Below are 16,140 nucleotides of genomic sequence, written 5' to 3' on the forward strand. Positions count from 1 at the left end.
GTGTAATATTATTTATAATAGCCATACTGTGAAAATAATACCTTTCATTAACCTATACATTGAAACATCTCTGCTGCGTCAAATACATTTTTGGTTCATACAAAGCGACTTCGTTCTGCACTAACACTAATAAGAGTCTTTTTAGCGTTTACGCCAAGTTGAATTTGGCGGACATATTAACGCACTTCTAATTAATTTTGTGGTGCATAGAAATATTGTTGTTTTTTTAGTACATCTTAATACCAAAAGAAAGGAGACAAGTTATTTCTGACGCAGTTGGAGGAATTTGAACTTTGTACAGAGGCGCACACACACACACAACTGAAATGGAGTCTGAAATGCACAAAAATGCTGGTTGCGATGCTTGGTACATAGTCCTCAATATGTCACAGTCACTGTGGATCTAAGGTTTAGTCTCCTGAAACCTTAAGGCAATCAGCACATTCCCCATTCTCCTGGTGTGAAAACAAACTCTGAGGTGAAGCAGATGGTACTGCCGCATTAATGATGCCTTCACCCAATGTCCTTACAACATTTACCTGCAAAGCATTAAAGTAAAGCCCCGGAATGAACTTGTCTTACTTGCTTGGGTGGGAAGAGAAGGATCGGTACAATGTTATTAATAAAAAATATCTATGGGATGTGTTTCTTGAATATAGGTTTAAGATACAGATTTCTGTTTGACAGGATTATTACGGAAAGCATCTAAAAAATTCGAAGGATCTCAAAACCAGCGCCTGTGAAAGTCCATCTAAACCATTACCAGCATTCCTAAGAGATGCTCTGACTGATGTTCACGAGGAAGTCTCCTCCCGGTATGGAATCCATGTTTAACACTATAATGATAATACATTTATTTCATATAGCGTTTTTCTCCCAATGGGACTCAGAGAACTTCACAATTACAGTACTGTGTGTGGCACTCAGCACGTAGGATTCTTACAGACACAGTCCCTGCCCAGAAGAGCTTACACTCTATGTTTTTGGTGCCTGAGGCACAGGGAGATGTCCAAGGTTACAAGGACCTGACACAGGGAATTGAACAAGGTTCCCCTGAATCAAACACAGATCATTGTTGGCAGTCAGTGTCCTTCTCCCTTTGAGTGCTGTTTAAAGTAACAGTTACTTTATAGGAGGGGAGCCTCTTTAGCAGCTGAAAGGGGGCATCAGCAAATAGATATTAGCTCAGATTCTCTCTGTGCAACCACAGAATTCCCTGGTGTCTGTTTTCCCTGTGACTTATAAATCTATAGCAGCAACTGTGGGAGGTGGCACTAACATTGGGGCATTTTGTCAGGTTCTGGAAAACTTGGAAAGAGTTATCCTCAAATAAGTCTGGACACAAAAGAACCTGTTATTATAAGCACTCTATGGGGCTTATTCAGGTAGCTTTGATAAGTGAATTATTCAGGTAGCTTCGATAAGTGACTTAACGCTAGTTAAATGCACTTTCCAAGTGATTTTGCATGTGTTACTATTCAGAAAGCTTCGATAATATGTCAAAATCAGAAATGCCGTTTTAACGATAGTTATCACACAAGTCGTGCAGTAGCTCAAAAATAAAATGGGGTGTGTGCCGAGCATGCATGTTGTAAGTGAAACTTCTCTGCACATGAGCGAACGGCGCTGGCTGCTTCTGCGCATGCGTGAGCACAGCGGTGGATATACCATGTGCCTGTCAAATGTGACATCACAGGCCTTATATAAGGCCTGTCATGTCTCATTTCACAGGAAGAAGACGGCGTGTAGACATCTCCTGCACCTGTTCAAGAAAGAAGAGAAGAAGATAAGAATATCTATTCACCGGTGACTCCTCTACAAGCAACAGTGGATCTGTGCATCATGCTGTACTTCAAGATGAGGATCATTGTTTCGTGGGTCAAGAGTTGTTGGTGCCATAGTTGGATGAGGAGGATGAGCCTTCATCCCGGCAAGGGTAGGAAGCACTTTAATTGACTATAGGGTACCTATTGATTGCCAGTTTGGCTACCCATGCTCCCGTTGGGGCATAGGTAACCACAGTGACAATCAAAGTATTTTTTTGCCACTGTTTAGTCTAAATGTATTGTAATGTGTTGTTTATTTAAATGTCTTTTTTTTTTTTACGGTGTCCATTGATAGTGACATTGGCAATCTGTGCTCCCATTGAGGGCATAGGAAACCACAGTGACAATAAATGGATTTCTTTCTAGTGTTTTTTTAATGTCTTGTAATATGTATTTTATTTAATAATAATAATAATAATAGTGTATTTTATTTAATAATAATAATAGTAGTAGTAATAATAATAATAGTGTATTTTTTTTTGCCATCACAAATGGGCAAAAATGCTATTAGCCATATTTGGTTAATTGTTGTGTGGGGAAGGGGGTCAAGGGAGTGGGGGATGGGGGTTGTTGCCCCGGGTGGGTGATTAGGCATCCTTGGTGAGTAGTGGGGGGGAACAACTCCTTAATTACCATAGCGGTTACTACCCACTAAGGTAATCAAGGAGTTACTGGCCAGTAGCTTGTGTTTTAATGTAAATATTGGTAGCATGGAAGAGGAGGATGAGGACAGCCTTCATCCTGGCAGGGGTAAGTACAACTTTTATTTACTGAAGGGTGGCTGCTTATTGATTTATTTTGAATGGGTAAAAGCACTATTAGTCATATATGGCTAATAGGGCGTTTGCCCATTACTGTGTGTGGGGGTAGTGGGGGGCATGGGGGGTTGTTGGGGGTAGAGGCGATGGGTAGTAGGGTGCCCATTGGTTGTCAATGTAGCTATCTACGCCCCCATTGAGAGCATAGATAACCACAGTGACAATCAATGGATTAAATGGCTAGTGTTTTTTTATATAGTATCTTAATTTGTATTGTATTTCATTTTATTGCAATGTACTGTATATTTGAATGGGCAAAAGTGCTATTAACCCTATTTTGCAAATAGGGATTTTGCCCATTACTGTGTGCGGTGTTGGTGGTAGAGGGGGTAGGTAAAGAGGGTAGTTGCCCCGAGGTGGGTGGTTAGGTCTCACGGGAGGGGTTAACCCCTTCATTATCTTATCAAGTTAAAATGTCCGAATCACGTGGGCCGTGACGCGTGACATTTAAACTTGCAGGAGATACCGGCACCCGATATGGAGGCCTTTACCTTGGTGAAGCAGGGGTCCCCGGACCTGAAATGAATGTGGTTCAGCTCCGAAGACCCCCAGCTTCAATCCTATGTTACTAAAATAAAAACAGCGTGATCGCCTCTAAGAGCTGTGCAGGGAGATGCAGCTTCTCTGTGTGCAGGGAGATCGCCTGTAAGAGCTGTGCAGGGAGATGCAGCTTCTCTGTGTGCAGGGAGATCGCCTGTAAGAGCTGTGCAGGGAGATCCAGCTTCTCTGTGTGCAGGGAGATCGCCTGTAAGAGCTGTGCAGGGAGATCGCCTGTAAGAGCTGTGCAGGGAGATGTAGCTTCTCTGTGTGCAGGGAGATCGCCTGTAAGAGCTGTGCAGGGAGATGCAGCTTTTCTCTGTGCAGGGAGATCGCCTGTAACAGCTGTGCAGGGAGATGCAGTTTCTCTCTGTGCAGGGAGATGCAGCTTTTCTCTGTGCAGGGAGATCGCCTGTAAGAGCTGTGCAGGGAGATGCAGTTTCTCTCTGTGCAGGGAGATCGCCTGTAAGAGCTGTGCAGGGAGATGCAGTTTCTCTCTGTGCAGGGAGATGCAGCTTTTCTCTGTGCAGGGAGATCGCTTGTAAGAGCTATGCAGGGAGATGCAGCGTCTCTGTGCAGGGAGATCGCCTGTAAGAGCTGTGCAGGGAGATGCAGCTTCTCTCTGTGCAGGGAGATCGCCTGTAAGAGCTGTGCAGGGAGATCGCCTGTAAGAGCTGTGCAGGGAGATGCAGCTTTTCTCTATGCAGGGAGATTGCCTGTAAGCCAAATAGAAAAAATGCTGTCCTGCGCTTCAGCCTAACAGTAGGCACCAAAGGTGTCAACCCGCCATGTCTCTGGATGTGAGGGAGCATATAAAAGACCCTAGGGTGACCGGAGTGTGTGGAGAGGTAGAAAATAAATAAATCTCTTACCTTAGTTCTCCACTCCGGTCTGGGTCCTGCTCGCGCCTCTCTTCCAGTGTCCGCGTGCTGCCCTCAATGGATGCGTATGGTAGATGTGTTAAGAAGGCGCTACTGCGCATGACAGAAGTCCAAACAGGTCCCGGATGATACAAAAAGCTTTATTGGCAACACACTTGGGGGCTACACCACGATCTCCTCCTCTAGGAGGAGGGAAAGTGAGGAAAAAGTGGGGGAAAAGTGGGGAAAAAACTAAAGTGGGGAAAAAACTGTGTGTTGCCAATAAAGCTTTTTGTATCATCCGGGACCTGTTTGGACTTCTGTCATGCGCAGTAGCGCCTTCTTCACACATCTACCATATCGCATGTACGAGCTGTGCAGGGAGATGCAGCTTTTCTCTATGCAGGGAGATCGCCTGTAAGAGCTGTGCAGGGAGATGCAGCTTCTCTCTGTGCAGGGAGATCGCCTGTAAGAGCTGTGCAGGGAGATGCAGCTTCTCTCTGTGCAGGGAAATCGCCTGTAAGAGCTGTGCAGGGAGATGCAGCGTCTCTGTGCAGGGAGATCGCCTGTAAGAGCTGTGCAGGGAGATGCAGCGTCTCTGTGCAGGGAGATCGCCTGTAAGAGCTGTGCAGGGAGATGCAGCTTCTCCCTGTGCAGGGAGATCGCCTGTAAGAGCTGTGCAGGGAGATGCAGCTTCTCTCTGTGCAGGAAGATCGCCTGTAAGAGCTGTGCAGGGAGATGCAGCTTCTCTCTGTGCAGGGAGATCGCCTGTAAGAGCTGTGCAGGGAGATGCAGCTTCTCTCTGTGCAGGGAGATCGCCTGTAAGAGCTGTGCAGGGAGATGCAGTTTCTCTCTGTGCAGGGAGATCGCCTGTAAGAGCTGTGCAGGGAGATGCAGCTTCTCTCTGTGCAGGGAGATCGCCTGTAAGAGCTGTGCAGGGAGATGCAGCTTCTCTCTGTGCAGGGAAATCGCCTGTAAGAGCTGTGCAGGGAGATGCAGCGTCTCTGTGCAGGGAGATCGCCTGTAAGAGCTGTGCAGGGAGATGCAGCGTCTCTGTGCAGGGAGATCGCCTGTAAGAGCTGTGCAGGGAGATGCAGCTTCTCCCTGTGCAGGGAGATCGCCTGTAAGAGCTGTGCAGGGAGATGCAGCTTCTCTCTGTGCAGGAAGATCGCCTGTAAGAGCTGTGCAGGGAGATGCAGCTTCTCTCTGTGCAGGGAGATCGCCTGTAAGAGCTGTGCAGGGAGATGCAGCTCTCTCTGTGCAGGGAGATCGCCTGTAAGAGCTGTGCAGGGAGATGCAGCTTTTCTCTGTGCAGGGAGATCGCCTGTAAGAGCTGTGCAGGGAGATGCAGCTTCTCTCTGTGCAGGGAGATCGCCTGTAAGAGCTGTGCAGGGAGATGCTGCTTCTCTCTGTGCAGGGAGATCGCCTGTAAGAGCTGTGCAGGGAGATGCAGCTTCTCTCTGTGCAGGGAGATCGCCTGTAAGAGCTGTGCAGGGAGATGCAGTTTCTCTCTGTGCAGGGAGATCGCCTGTAAGAGCTGTGCAGGGAGATGCAGCTTCTCTCTGTGCAGGGAAATCGCCTGTAAGAGCTGTGCAGGGAGATGCAGCGTCTCTGTGCAGGGAGATCGCCTGTAAGAGCTGTGCAGGGAGATGCAGCGTCTCTGTGCAGGGAGATCGCCTGTAAGAGCTGTGCAGGGAGATGCAGCTTCTCCATGTGCAGGAAGGTCGCCTGTAAGAGCTGTGCAGGGAGATGCAGCTTCTCTCTGTGCAGGGAGATCGCCTGTAAGAGCTGTGCAGGGAGATGCAGCTCTCTCTGTGCAGGGAAATCGCCTGTAAGAGCTGTGCAGGGAGATGCAGCTTTTCTCTGTGCAGGGAGATCGCCTGTAAGAGCTGTGCAGGGAGATGCAGCTTCTCTCTGTGCAGGGAGATCGCCTGTAAGAGCTGTGCAGGGAGATGCTGCTTCTCTCTGTGCAGGGAGATCGCCTGTAAGAGCTGTGCAGGGAGATGCAGCTTCTCTCTGTGCAGGGAGATCGCCTGTAAGAGCTATGCAGGGAGATGCTGCTTCTCTATGTGCAGGGAGATCGCCTGTAAGAGCTGTGCAGGGAGATGCAGCGTCTCTGTGCAGGGAGATCGCCTGTAAGAGCTGTGCAGGGAGATGCAGTTTGTCTCTGTGCAGCTCTTCCAGATTGATGGAGGGAAATACTGGGCATGTTGCTTGTAAAGCAAAGTCAAACTCGTGCGGTTTGTCATTTTTGTACCAAACGGTATTTACCAAGCGATATATCTTACTAAATATGTGTTTTTCACAAATGTCATACCGTTCGGTAAGAAGATGCAAACATGTTTTATGTTGCAGTGATAACATCGAAGCTACCTGAATAGGACCCTAAGAGGCACCTCTTTGCATAATAATTAAACAAAAAATTTCATTAGATTTTTTTTGGGGAAAAAACTATTTAGTTGAAAAAAAATAAACTGAACAAACTACACACTGAAAATCCTCTACAACTCACAACTGAGCTGCAAACCTAGTTGATAAACTGGGCTTGTGTTTGCTGTATTTATATAATATACATTAAAAATGGCTGGTTCCAATAGTATTAAGTTGAAAGAAAGGGGAAGGGTGGTGATTGGGAATGAAACCAGTGTTTATCCGAATATATAAATACAAATATTATCAGTGTCCTCTGCGTTACCTACGGTATTACCTCATATCATGTATTTAATATAGAAGGAAGATATAATCTGTAAAGTGTTCAGTGTTTTAAAGAGGTGAGAGAAAGAGATAGATCAACTAAATGCTACCTCGGTGGCATACCTTCCTGCCTTAGTTAATTGATATCTGGTTAAACTCTGTATTACTACTCTGTTGCCCAGAAGAAGCTCTTCGGAGTGAAACGTGTGTTGGGCTGAAGTGACGTCAAGAGCGGCACACAGAGACGTGGCAACATAGTAGTATAAAACTTTCTGTAAATAAAATGTACCCCCCCCCCCTTGTGTTGGTTACGAATGTAATCTAAGGAGTTAATAGTAAGGAGTGGTTGATAGGCTCCACCCTCCTGTGATAACACATGGAACTACTTGATAAGGGGTATAAGAGTCAAAGGAAATGTTCTGGAAGGTTAGGTTCCAGAAGGAGAGGAGAATAGGAGCCTCAGGGAGTAGAGGCTGGGAGAAAATCCCCCTAGTAAAGGAGAGATTAGGCCCCCCTGTTCATTATGCTTGAATTAGGGACAGTGATTTAACAGTTAGGACCCCTACAACAATGCACAGAAGATATATGCAGGTCCCAGAAAGGGAATGCAGACATGCCACAGAGAGCTGCATAGTTAGGGCTCTGGGATGTCAGGAGATCAATCCCACAAGAGGATCTCCATAATACAGAGTTAATAGTCCCTGAGAAAGTGGCAGTTTCCTGCAGGAGAAAGGAGGGTGATAATTAGGGTGACCAGATTTTGAAAATGAAAAACCGGGACATTTTTTTTTTTACATAACAGTTTATTTATTGTAGTACACTTATACTTACTACCATTAGTCCTTGTTACATAGTTGTGTGTGTGTGTGTTGACCTCACTAATCGAACAAAAAAAACCCAGATGTGAATGATTCTGAACCCCTTAACCAGTGTCAGGACGCCGCCTCTTCACAATTTCTAAAGCAGCAATCCCGCCTGGGATCTTACCTGATCCGCAGTCCCTCAAGGTATTATACTGGAGGGGAGGTGTTCCTTAGCTGTCTTCCGAGGTCTCCCGTGTGAAACTTGAGTCAGATCTGGAAGAAAGAAGGGTAGGTTACTTCGGTGTAGGTATACGGCAGTTAAGATAAGACAGGGAGGGTGAGAGAGACAGAGAGAGAGAGAGACAGAGAGACAAAGAGAGGGTGAGAGAGACAGAGAGAGGGTGAGAGAGACAGAGAGAGAGAGAGGGTGAGACAGAGAGAGGGTGAGAGAGACAGAGAGAGAGAGAGAGGGTGAGAGAGACAGAGAGAGAGAGAGGGTGAGAGAGACAGAGAGAGAGAGAGGGTGAGAGAGACAGAGAGAGAGGGTGAGAGAGACAGAGAGAGAGAGAGGGTGAGAGAGACAGAGAGTGGGTGAGAGAGACAGAGAGTGGGTGAGAGAGACAGAGAGTGGGTGAGAGAGACAGAGAGTGGGTGAGAGAGACAGAGAGTGGGTGAGAGAGACAGAGAGTGGGTGAGAGAGACAGAGAGTGGGTGAGAGAGAGAGGGTGAGAGTGAGAGAGAGAGAGAGGGTGAGAGAGAGAGAGAGGGTGAGGGTGAGAGAGAGAGGGAGAGAGGGTGAGAGAGAGAGAGGGGGTGAGAGAGCGAGAGAGGGTGACAGAGAGAGAGAGGGTGACAGAGAGAGGGTGACAGTGAGAGAGAGAGGGTGACAGAGAGAGGGTGACAGAGAGAGAGAGGGTGAGAGAGAGGGTGACAGAGAGAGAGAGGGTGAGAGGGTGACAGAGAGAGAGAGGGGGTGACAGAGAGAGGGTGACAGAGAGAGAGAGAGGGTGAGAGAGAGAGGCAGACAGAGAGAGGGTGAGAGAGAGAGGCAGACAGAGAGAGGGCGAGAGAGCGAGGCAGACAGAGAGAGGGTGAGAGAGAGGCAGACAGAGAGAGGGTGAGAGAGAGGCAGACAGAGAGAGGGTGAGAGAGACAGAGAGAGGGTGAGAGGGTGAGAGAGACAGAGAGAGGGTGAGAGAGAGAGAGAGAGAGAGAGACAGAGAGAGGGTGAGAGAGACAGAGAGAGAGTGAGAGAGACAGAGAGAGAGTGAGAGAGACAGAGAGAGCGTGAGAGAGACAGAAAGGGTGAGAGAGACAGAAAGGGTGAGAGAGACAGAAAGGGTGAGAGAGACAGAAAGGGTGAGAGAGACAGAAAGGGTGAGAGAGACAGAAAGGGTGAGAGAGACAGAAAGGGTGAGAGAGACAGAAAGGTGAGAGAGAGAGGGTGAGAGAGACAGAAAGGGTGAGAGAGACAGAAAGGGTGAGAGAGACAGAAAGGGTGAGAGACAGAAAGGGTGAGAGAGACAGAGGGTGAGAGAGACAGAGAGGGTGAGAGACAGAGAGAGAGAGAGAGAGAGAGAGTGACAGAGAGAGAGGGTGACACAGAGAGAGAGAGAGAGAGGGTGACACAGAGAGAGAGAGAGAGGGTGACACACAGAGAGAGAGAGAGGGTGACACACAGAGAGAGAGAGAGAGAGAGAGAGAGAGAGGGTGACACAGAGAGAGGGTGACACAGAGAGAGAGAGAGAGAGAGGGTGACACAGAGAGAGAGAGAGAGGGTGACACACAGAGAGAGAGAGAGGGTGACAGAGAGAGAGAGAGAGAGAGAGAGGGTGACAGAGAGAGAGAGAGAGGGTGACAGAGAGAGAGAGAGAGGGTGACAGAGAGAGAGAGAGGGTGACAGAGAGAGAGAGGGTGACAGAGAGAGAGAGAGAGAGGGTGACAGAGAGAGAGAGAGAGGTTGACAGAGAGAGAGAGAGGGTGACAGAGAGAGAGAGAGAGGGTGACAGAGAGAGAGAGGGTGACAGAGAGAGAGAGAGAGGGTGACAGAGAGAGAGAGAGAGAGGGTGACAGAGAGAGAGAGAGGGTGACAGAGAGAGAGAGAGGGTGACAGAGAGAGAGAGAGAGAGAGGGTGACAGAGAGAGAGAGAGAGGGTGACAGAGAGAGAGAGAGGGTGACAGAGAGAGAGAGAGGGTGACAGAGAGAGAGAGAGAGGGTGACAGAGAGAGAGAGAGGGTGACAGAGAGAGAGAGAGGGTGACAGAGAGACAGAGGGTGAGAGAGACAGAGAGAGAGGGACAGAGAGAGAGGGACAGAGAGAGAGAGAGAGACAGAGAGGGAGAGGGACAGAGAGAGAGAGAGAGAGAGACACAGACACGGGTACACACACACACACACACACACTGGTACACACACACACTGGTACACACACACACACACACACACACTGGTACACACACACACTGGTACACACACACACTGGTACACACACACACTGGTACACACACACACTCGTACACACACACACTGGTACACACACACACTGGTACACACACTGGTACACACACTGGTACACACACACACACACACACACTGGTACACACACACACAAACACACTGGTACACACACACTGGTACACACACTGGTACACACACACACTGGTACACACACACACTGGTACACACACACACACACTGGTACACACTGTGACAAACAGCTTACTCCGGGGCTCCGCCGCTTGTCCGGGACGGTTAGAACACGGTCTTTTAGGGTAGGTTAAAATGAGGAGGCGTCACGTACTGTTCCTTTAAACAGGCTGGGCCTGGTTTATTCAGTCCCAGGCACTGAGACTGCCACAGTGCATAGAACAAAACACATCAAAACAAAAGCTGCTCACCTGAGCGATAACTTAACTTAGATTTCCCTAACTCAGGGTGGAAGTGGCTTTTCCACTTTCCAACAACAAAACAAGGTACTTTTGCAGACTTAGCCAAATGAACAGAACGATTGAACCTGTGTGGGGAAGAGGCTTCTCCCCACTGTGTTCAGCAGCCTTCCAGGCTCTGGAGAAGAGACAAGAGCAACCAGGAAATCAGTCTTACATACCTGATTTCTAATTAGCATGACAGGTGACAGAAATCAGGCAGCCAGACAAACTCTGGTCTGGATCTCTCATCCCTCAGTTCCAGCGCTTGCCAAACTGTGGGATGGAGTGCATGTATTATAAGGCTGCACTCCCAGGCCAGACAGGATATAAACTGTTCAGTACCCTGGGAGCCCTATATATGGAATTTATTACCATCCCCTGGTTTCTGTCACATATCCTCCCCCCAGCTCAGACCCCGAGGGATGAGCGACCATGGATATTAGGGAGTGCATCCTTGACAACCCGTCAGCATTGCCATGTTTGTGCCCTGACCTGTGTTCCACAGAAAATTTAAAGGGTTGTAGGCTTAGGAACCACCTGGTCACTCTAGCATTCTTCTCCCTGTTTTGACACATCCAGGTAAGGGGTGCATGATCTGTGACCAACCGGAATTTTCTCCCCAACAGGTAGTATTTGAGCGTCTCTACAGCCCACTTTATTGCGAGACACTCTTTCTCTACTATGGAGTAATTCTTCTCCTGGGGATTTAGTTTCCTACTTAAATAAAGGATGGGGTGTTCCTCACCTTGAGACTCCTGGGAGAGTACCGCCCCCAGCCCTACCTCAGATGCGTCGGTTTGGACTACGAACTCTTTGGAGAAGTCAGGTGTGACCAACACTGGTTGGGCACAGAGAGCTTCTTTCAGGCTTCTAAAGGCCTGTTCGGTTTCGGGGGACCACTTTACCATAAGCGGTCCTCTTGCTTTTGTCAGGTCGGTTAGTGGGGTTGCCTTAGTTGCAAAATTGGGAATAAACCTTCTATAGTACCCAATTAACCCCAAAAAGGTCCTTACTTGTTTTTTTGTAACTGGCCTTGGCCAACCTTGTATCGCCTCCACTTTGAGTGTTTGGGGTTTGAGTAAACCTCTGCCAATAGAATACCCCAGATACTTGGCCTCCTCCAGACCAATGGTGCATTTAGCGGGGTTAGCAGTTAGTCCAGCAGACCGAACTGCGTCGAGCACAGCTTGGACCTTTGGAAGGTGGGATTGCCAATCTTCACTATGGATTACCACATCATCCAGGTAGGCAGCAGCATACCGAGCATGTGGTTTTAAAATTTTATCCATCATTCTTTGGAATGTGGCGGGAGCTCCATGTAAGCCAAAAGGCAGCACCCTATACTGAAAGAGGCCATCTGGGGTTGAGAAGGCTGTCTTTTCTTTTGCCCTTTCTGTGAGGGGAACCTGCCAGTACCCTTTTGTTAGGTCTAGGGTTGTGAGATATCGGGCTTTGCCCAGTCTCTCTACAAGTTCATCTACCCTGGGCATAGGATAAGTATCAAATTTTGACACCGCGTTTAGTTTCCGGTAGTCATTACAAAACCTTGTTGTACCATCTGGCTTTGGGACTAAGACTATAGGGCTGTTCCACCCACTTTGGGATTCCTCAATTACGCCTAGTTTTAGCATTTTTTTAACCTCTAAACTTATAGCCTCTCTTTTGGCCTCTGGGATTCGGTACGGTTTAAGGTTAACTCGGACCCCCGGATCAGAGACTAGGTCATGTTCAATTACGCTAGTTCTACCTGGCTGTGTAGAGAAGATTTCTTTGTTTCTTCTCACTAAATTCTGAACCTCTTGTTTCTGATGAACGGACAGGGTTTCAGCTATGCTAACCTCTGGGTCAGTTTCTTGACTCTCTGACGGACCTGGGGTTACTAGGGTTGACAAGACTTCTCTATCTTTCCAGGGCGTGAGTAGGTTTATATGGTAAATTTGCTCAGGTTTCCTCCTACCTGGCTGTCTTACCTTATAATTTACTTCTCCCACTCTTTCCAAGACCTCATATGGCCCATGCCATTTAGCAAGGAATTTACTTTCCACGGTGGGAACCAGAACTAGTACCCTATCACCTGGAAAAAAAATTCTGACCCTAGCACCCTTATTATACCTATTCCTCTGTGCTTCTTGAGCTTTCTCCATGTGTTCCCTCACTATGGGTAGGACTGCAGCAATGCGGTCCTGCATCTGGGCAACATGCTCTATTACACTTCTGTAAGGGGTAACCTCGTGTTCCCAAGTCTCTTTGGCTATATCCAGTAAGCCCCTTGGGTGTCGGCCATACAATAGTTCAAACGGGGAGACGCCTGTGGATGATTGGGGAACTTCCCTAATGGCAAATAACAGGTACGGTAACAAACAATCCCAGTTTTTCCCATCTTTATCGACCGCCCGCCGTAACATGCTCTTTAAGGTTTTATTGAACCTTTCCACTAAACCATCTGTTTGTGGATGATAGACTGAGGTTCTGAGATGCTTGATTTTTAGGAGTTTACATAACTCTTTTGTTACTTGGGACATAAATGGTGTTCCCTGGTCAGATAGAATCTCTTTAGGAATTCCAACCCGGGAAAACAGAACTACCAACTCTTTTGCTATGTTTTTGGCAGAGGTGCTACGTAGGGGAACTGCCTCCGGATATCGGGTAGCATAATCTAATATTACCAATATATGCTGATGTCCCCTAGCAGACTTTATTAGGGGTCCTACTAGATCCATAGCAATCCGGTCAAATGGTACCTCTATTATGGGAAGGGGTACCAATGGGCTGCGGTACGCCTTGAACGGGGCGGTGATCTGACATGCTGGGCATGAGGAACAATAATTCGTAATTTCTGCCAGAACCCCAGCCCAATAGAAGCTTCGGAGAACCTTTTCCTTTGTCTTTTCCACCCCTAGGTGTCCCCCCAATGGATGACTATGTGCGAGGTGTAATACTACATTACGGAATGTCCGTGGTACCAACAATTGTTTAGTTGTAACTGATTTCCTTTTATCAACCCGATATACTAGGTCGTTCTCTACCTCGAAGTAGGGGTAAGCAAGTGACCTATCTGGTTGGCCAGGAGTACTATTCAGGTCCCGTATATTTCCCCTTGCTACCGCTAACGTGGGGTCCTCCCACTGGGCCTTCTTAAAACTCCCAGGACTGACCTCTAGGTCAGCGAGGGTCTTATCCGGTTCTGGGGTGGTAAGTGTCTGCTCAACATCTTGATTTGGGGTATTCCCTACCAAAGTAGTGATGGGGAAGGGAATTTTACAGCACTCCTCCTTTTCCCCCTTCTTATTTGGGCCCTCGTCAACCTCCATTTCTGAAAACGGGAAAGGATTTATTTCTTCTAACACTTCGTTATGGTCCGCTATTGAACTCTGGGCGCTATTCTGAGCGGGGGACCACATTTTTAGAAAATGGGGAAAGTCGGTCCCTATTAACACATCATGTGCCAGTTTGGGTACAATACCCACCTTGAAATCTAAAGAACCAAACTCTGTTTCAAAAAAACCATCAACAGTGGAATATTCATGATTATCCCCATGTATACAACAAATTGCCATTCTTTGTGAACTGTTTCCCTGTTTCTTCTTAATGGGCAAGAGGTATTCGGACACTAGTGTGACCATGCTCCCAGAGTCCAGAAGTGCCCGAACCCTCTTACCATTAACCTTTACAAATGCCCACAGATGGTTATTCAAGGGGTCCTCTGGGCTAGGGCGCATACATTGGGACAACAGCGAATAAGGTTCCATGCTGTTGCATTGCATGGGCTCATCATTTAGTGGGCAGATTTTTGCTGTGTGGCCCCTCTCATGACAATTTACACATTTAGGTACATAGTCTGTGTCCCACTTAGAGCCTTTTCCCGGCTCCCCATGTTGGCTATTGCCCTTAGTGTGCGAACCACTGTTGCTGGTGCTGCGTGAAGGTGGTCGCCGCTCCTCAGCTCCCCTTAACCCCGGTACCCTTTTACCGTCTCTGGAAGAGTCCTGGAACCTCGGGTAGTGGGGTTGCTCCCCGACTGTGGGTTGCGGGTGCTCTTCTGCTGCATTGTACCTTTCTACGAGGGCCACAAGCTCATCCGCATTGTGGGGGTCACTCCGACTGACCCAACGGCGTAAGGCAGAGGGAAGTTTCCTCAAGAACTGGTCCATGACCAACCGTTCCACGATGTGGCTTGCTGAGTTGATCTCGGGTTGTAGCCACTTCCGGGCGAGGTGGATGAGGTCATACATCTGGCTTCGGGTGGCTTTATCCATCGTGAAGGACCATGCGTGAAACCTTTGGGCGCGAACAGCCGTGGTTACGCCGAGGCGGGCGAGGATCTCGAACTTCAATTTTGCATAGACGTTAGCTTCGGCTGGCTCTAGATCAAAGTAAGCCTTCTGGGGTTCGCCGCTTAGGAAGGGTGCGATTAGACCAGCCCACTCAGCTTCTGGCCATCCCTCTCTCTGTGCCGTGCGTTCAAACGTGAGAAGATAGGCTTCCACATCATCCGAGGGTCCCATCTTCTGAAGGTAGTGGCTTGCCCTGGTCATTTTCGGAACTGGGGCTGCCTCTGCCAGTGGAAGGTTACTGATAGTCCCCCTCAGGATCTCGAGTTCCTGCTGTAAGCCCTGAGCGAACCGCTGTTGCTCCTCTCTCAGCAAGCGGTTTGTCTCTTGCTGGTTTGTATTAGTCTCTTGCTGGGCTATTAACAGCTGTCGCTGGGTTTCACTCGCCTGTTGCTGAGCTTCATTCGCGTCTTTCTGGACAGCGACATTGCGTACCAGCGCACTCACCACGTCTTCCATCTTGTTTGGAGAGAGAGAAAAAAAAAACTTTTTTTTTTTTTCTTTAAAGTTCTTTAACCCCCAGATCTTTTAGTGTTCTGCCCGCATTCTCCACCATATGTGACAAACGGCTTACTCCGGGGCTCCGCCGCTTGTCCGGGACGGTTAGAACACGGTCTTTTAGGGTAGGTTAAAATGAGGAGGCGTCACGTACTGTTCCTTTAAACAGGCTGGGCCTGGTTTATTCAGTCCCAGGCACTGAGACTGCCACAGTGCATACAACAAAACACATCAAAACAAAAGCTGCTCACCTGCGCGATAACTTAACTTAGATTTCCCTAACTCAGGGTGGAAGTGGCTTTTCCACTTTCCAACAACAAAACAAGGTACTTTTGCAGACTTAGCCAAATGAACAGAACGATTGAACCTGTGTGGGGAAGAGGCTTCTCCCCACTGTGTTCAGCAGCCTTCCAGGCTCTGGAGAAGAGACAAGAGCAACCAGGAAATCAGTCTTACATACCTGATTTCTAATTAGCATGACAGGTGACAGAAATCAGGCAGCCAGACAAACTCTGGTCTGGATCTCTCATCCCTCAGTTCCAGTGCTTGCCAAACTGTGGGATGGAGTGCATGTATTATAAGGCTGCACTCCCAGGCCAGACAGGATAGAAACTGTTCAGTATCCTGGGAGCCCTATATATGGAATTTATTACCATCCCCTGGTTTCTGTCACAACACACACTGGTACACACACACAGACACTGGTACACACACACACAGACACTGGTACACACACACACACACACTGGTACACACACACACACACACACTGGTACACACACACACACACACAGACACTGGTACACACACACACACACACTGGTACACACACACTGGTACACACAC

At 48.1% G+C, this 16,140-nt stretch overlaps 1 pseudogene; it reads left to right on the forward strand.

Moving 5' to 3' along the window:
* Positions 1–16,140, forward strand: part of LOC142502181 (arsenite methyltransferase-like) — a 52,199-nt pseudogene that overhangs the window by 15,899 nt on the left and 20,160 nt on the right.

Source organism: Ascaphus truei, chromosome 8 (assembly GCF_040206685.1).
Source record: "Ascaphus truei isolate aAscTru1 chromosome 8, aAscTru1.hap1, whole genome shotgun sequence".
Classification (NCBI taxonomy): Eukaryota; Metazoa; Chordata; class Amphibia; order Anura; family Ascaphidae; genus Ascaphus; species Ascaphus truei.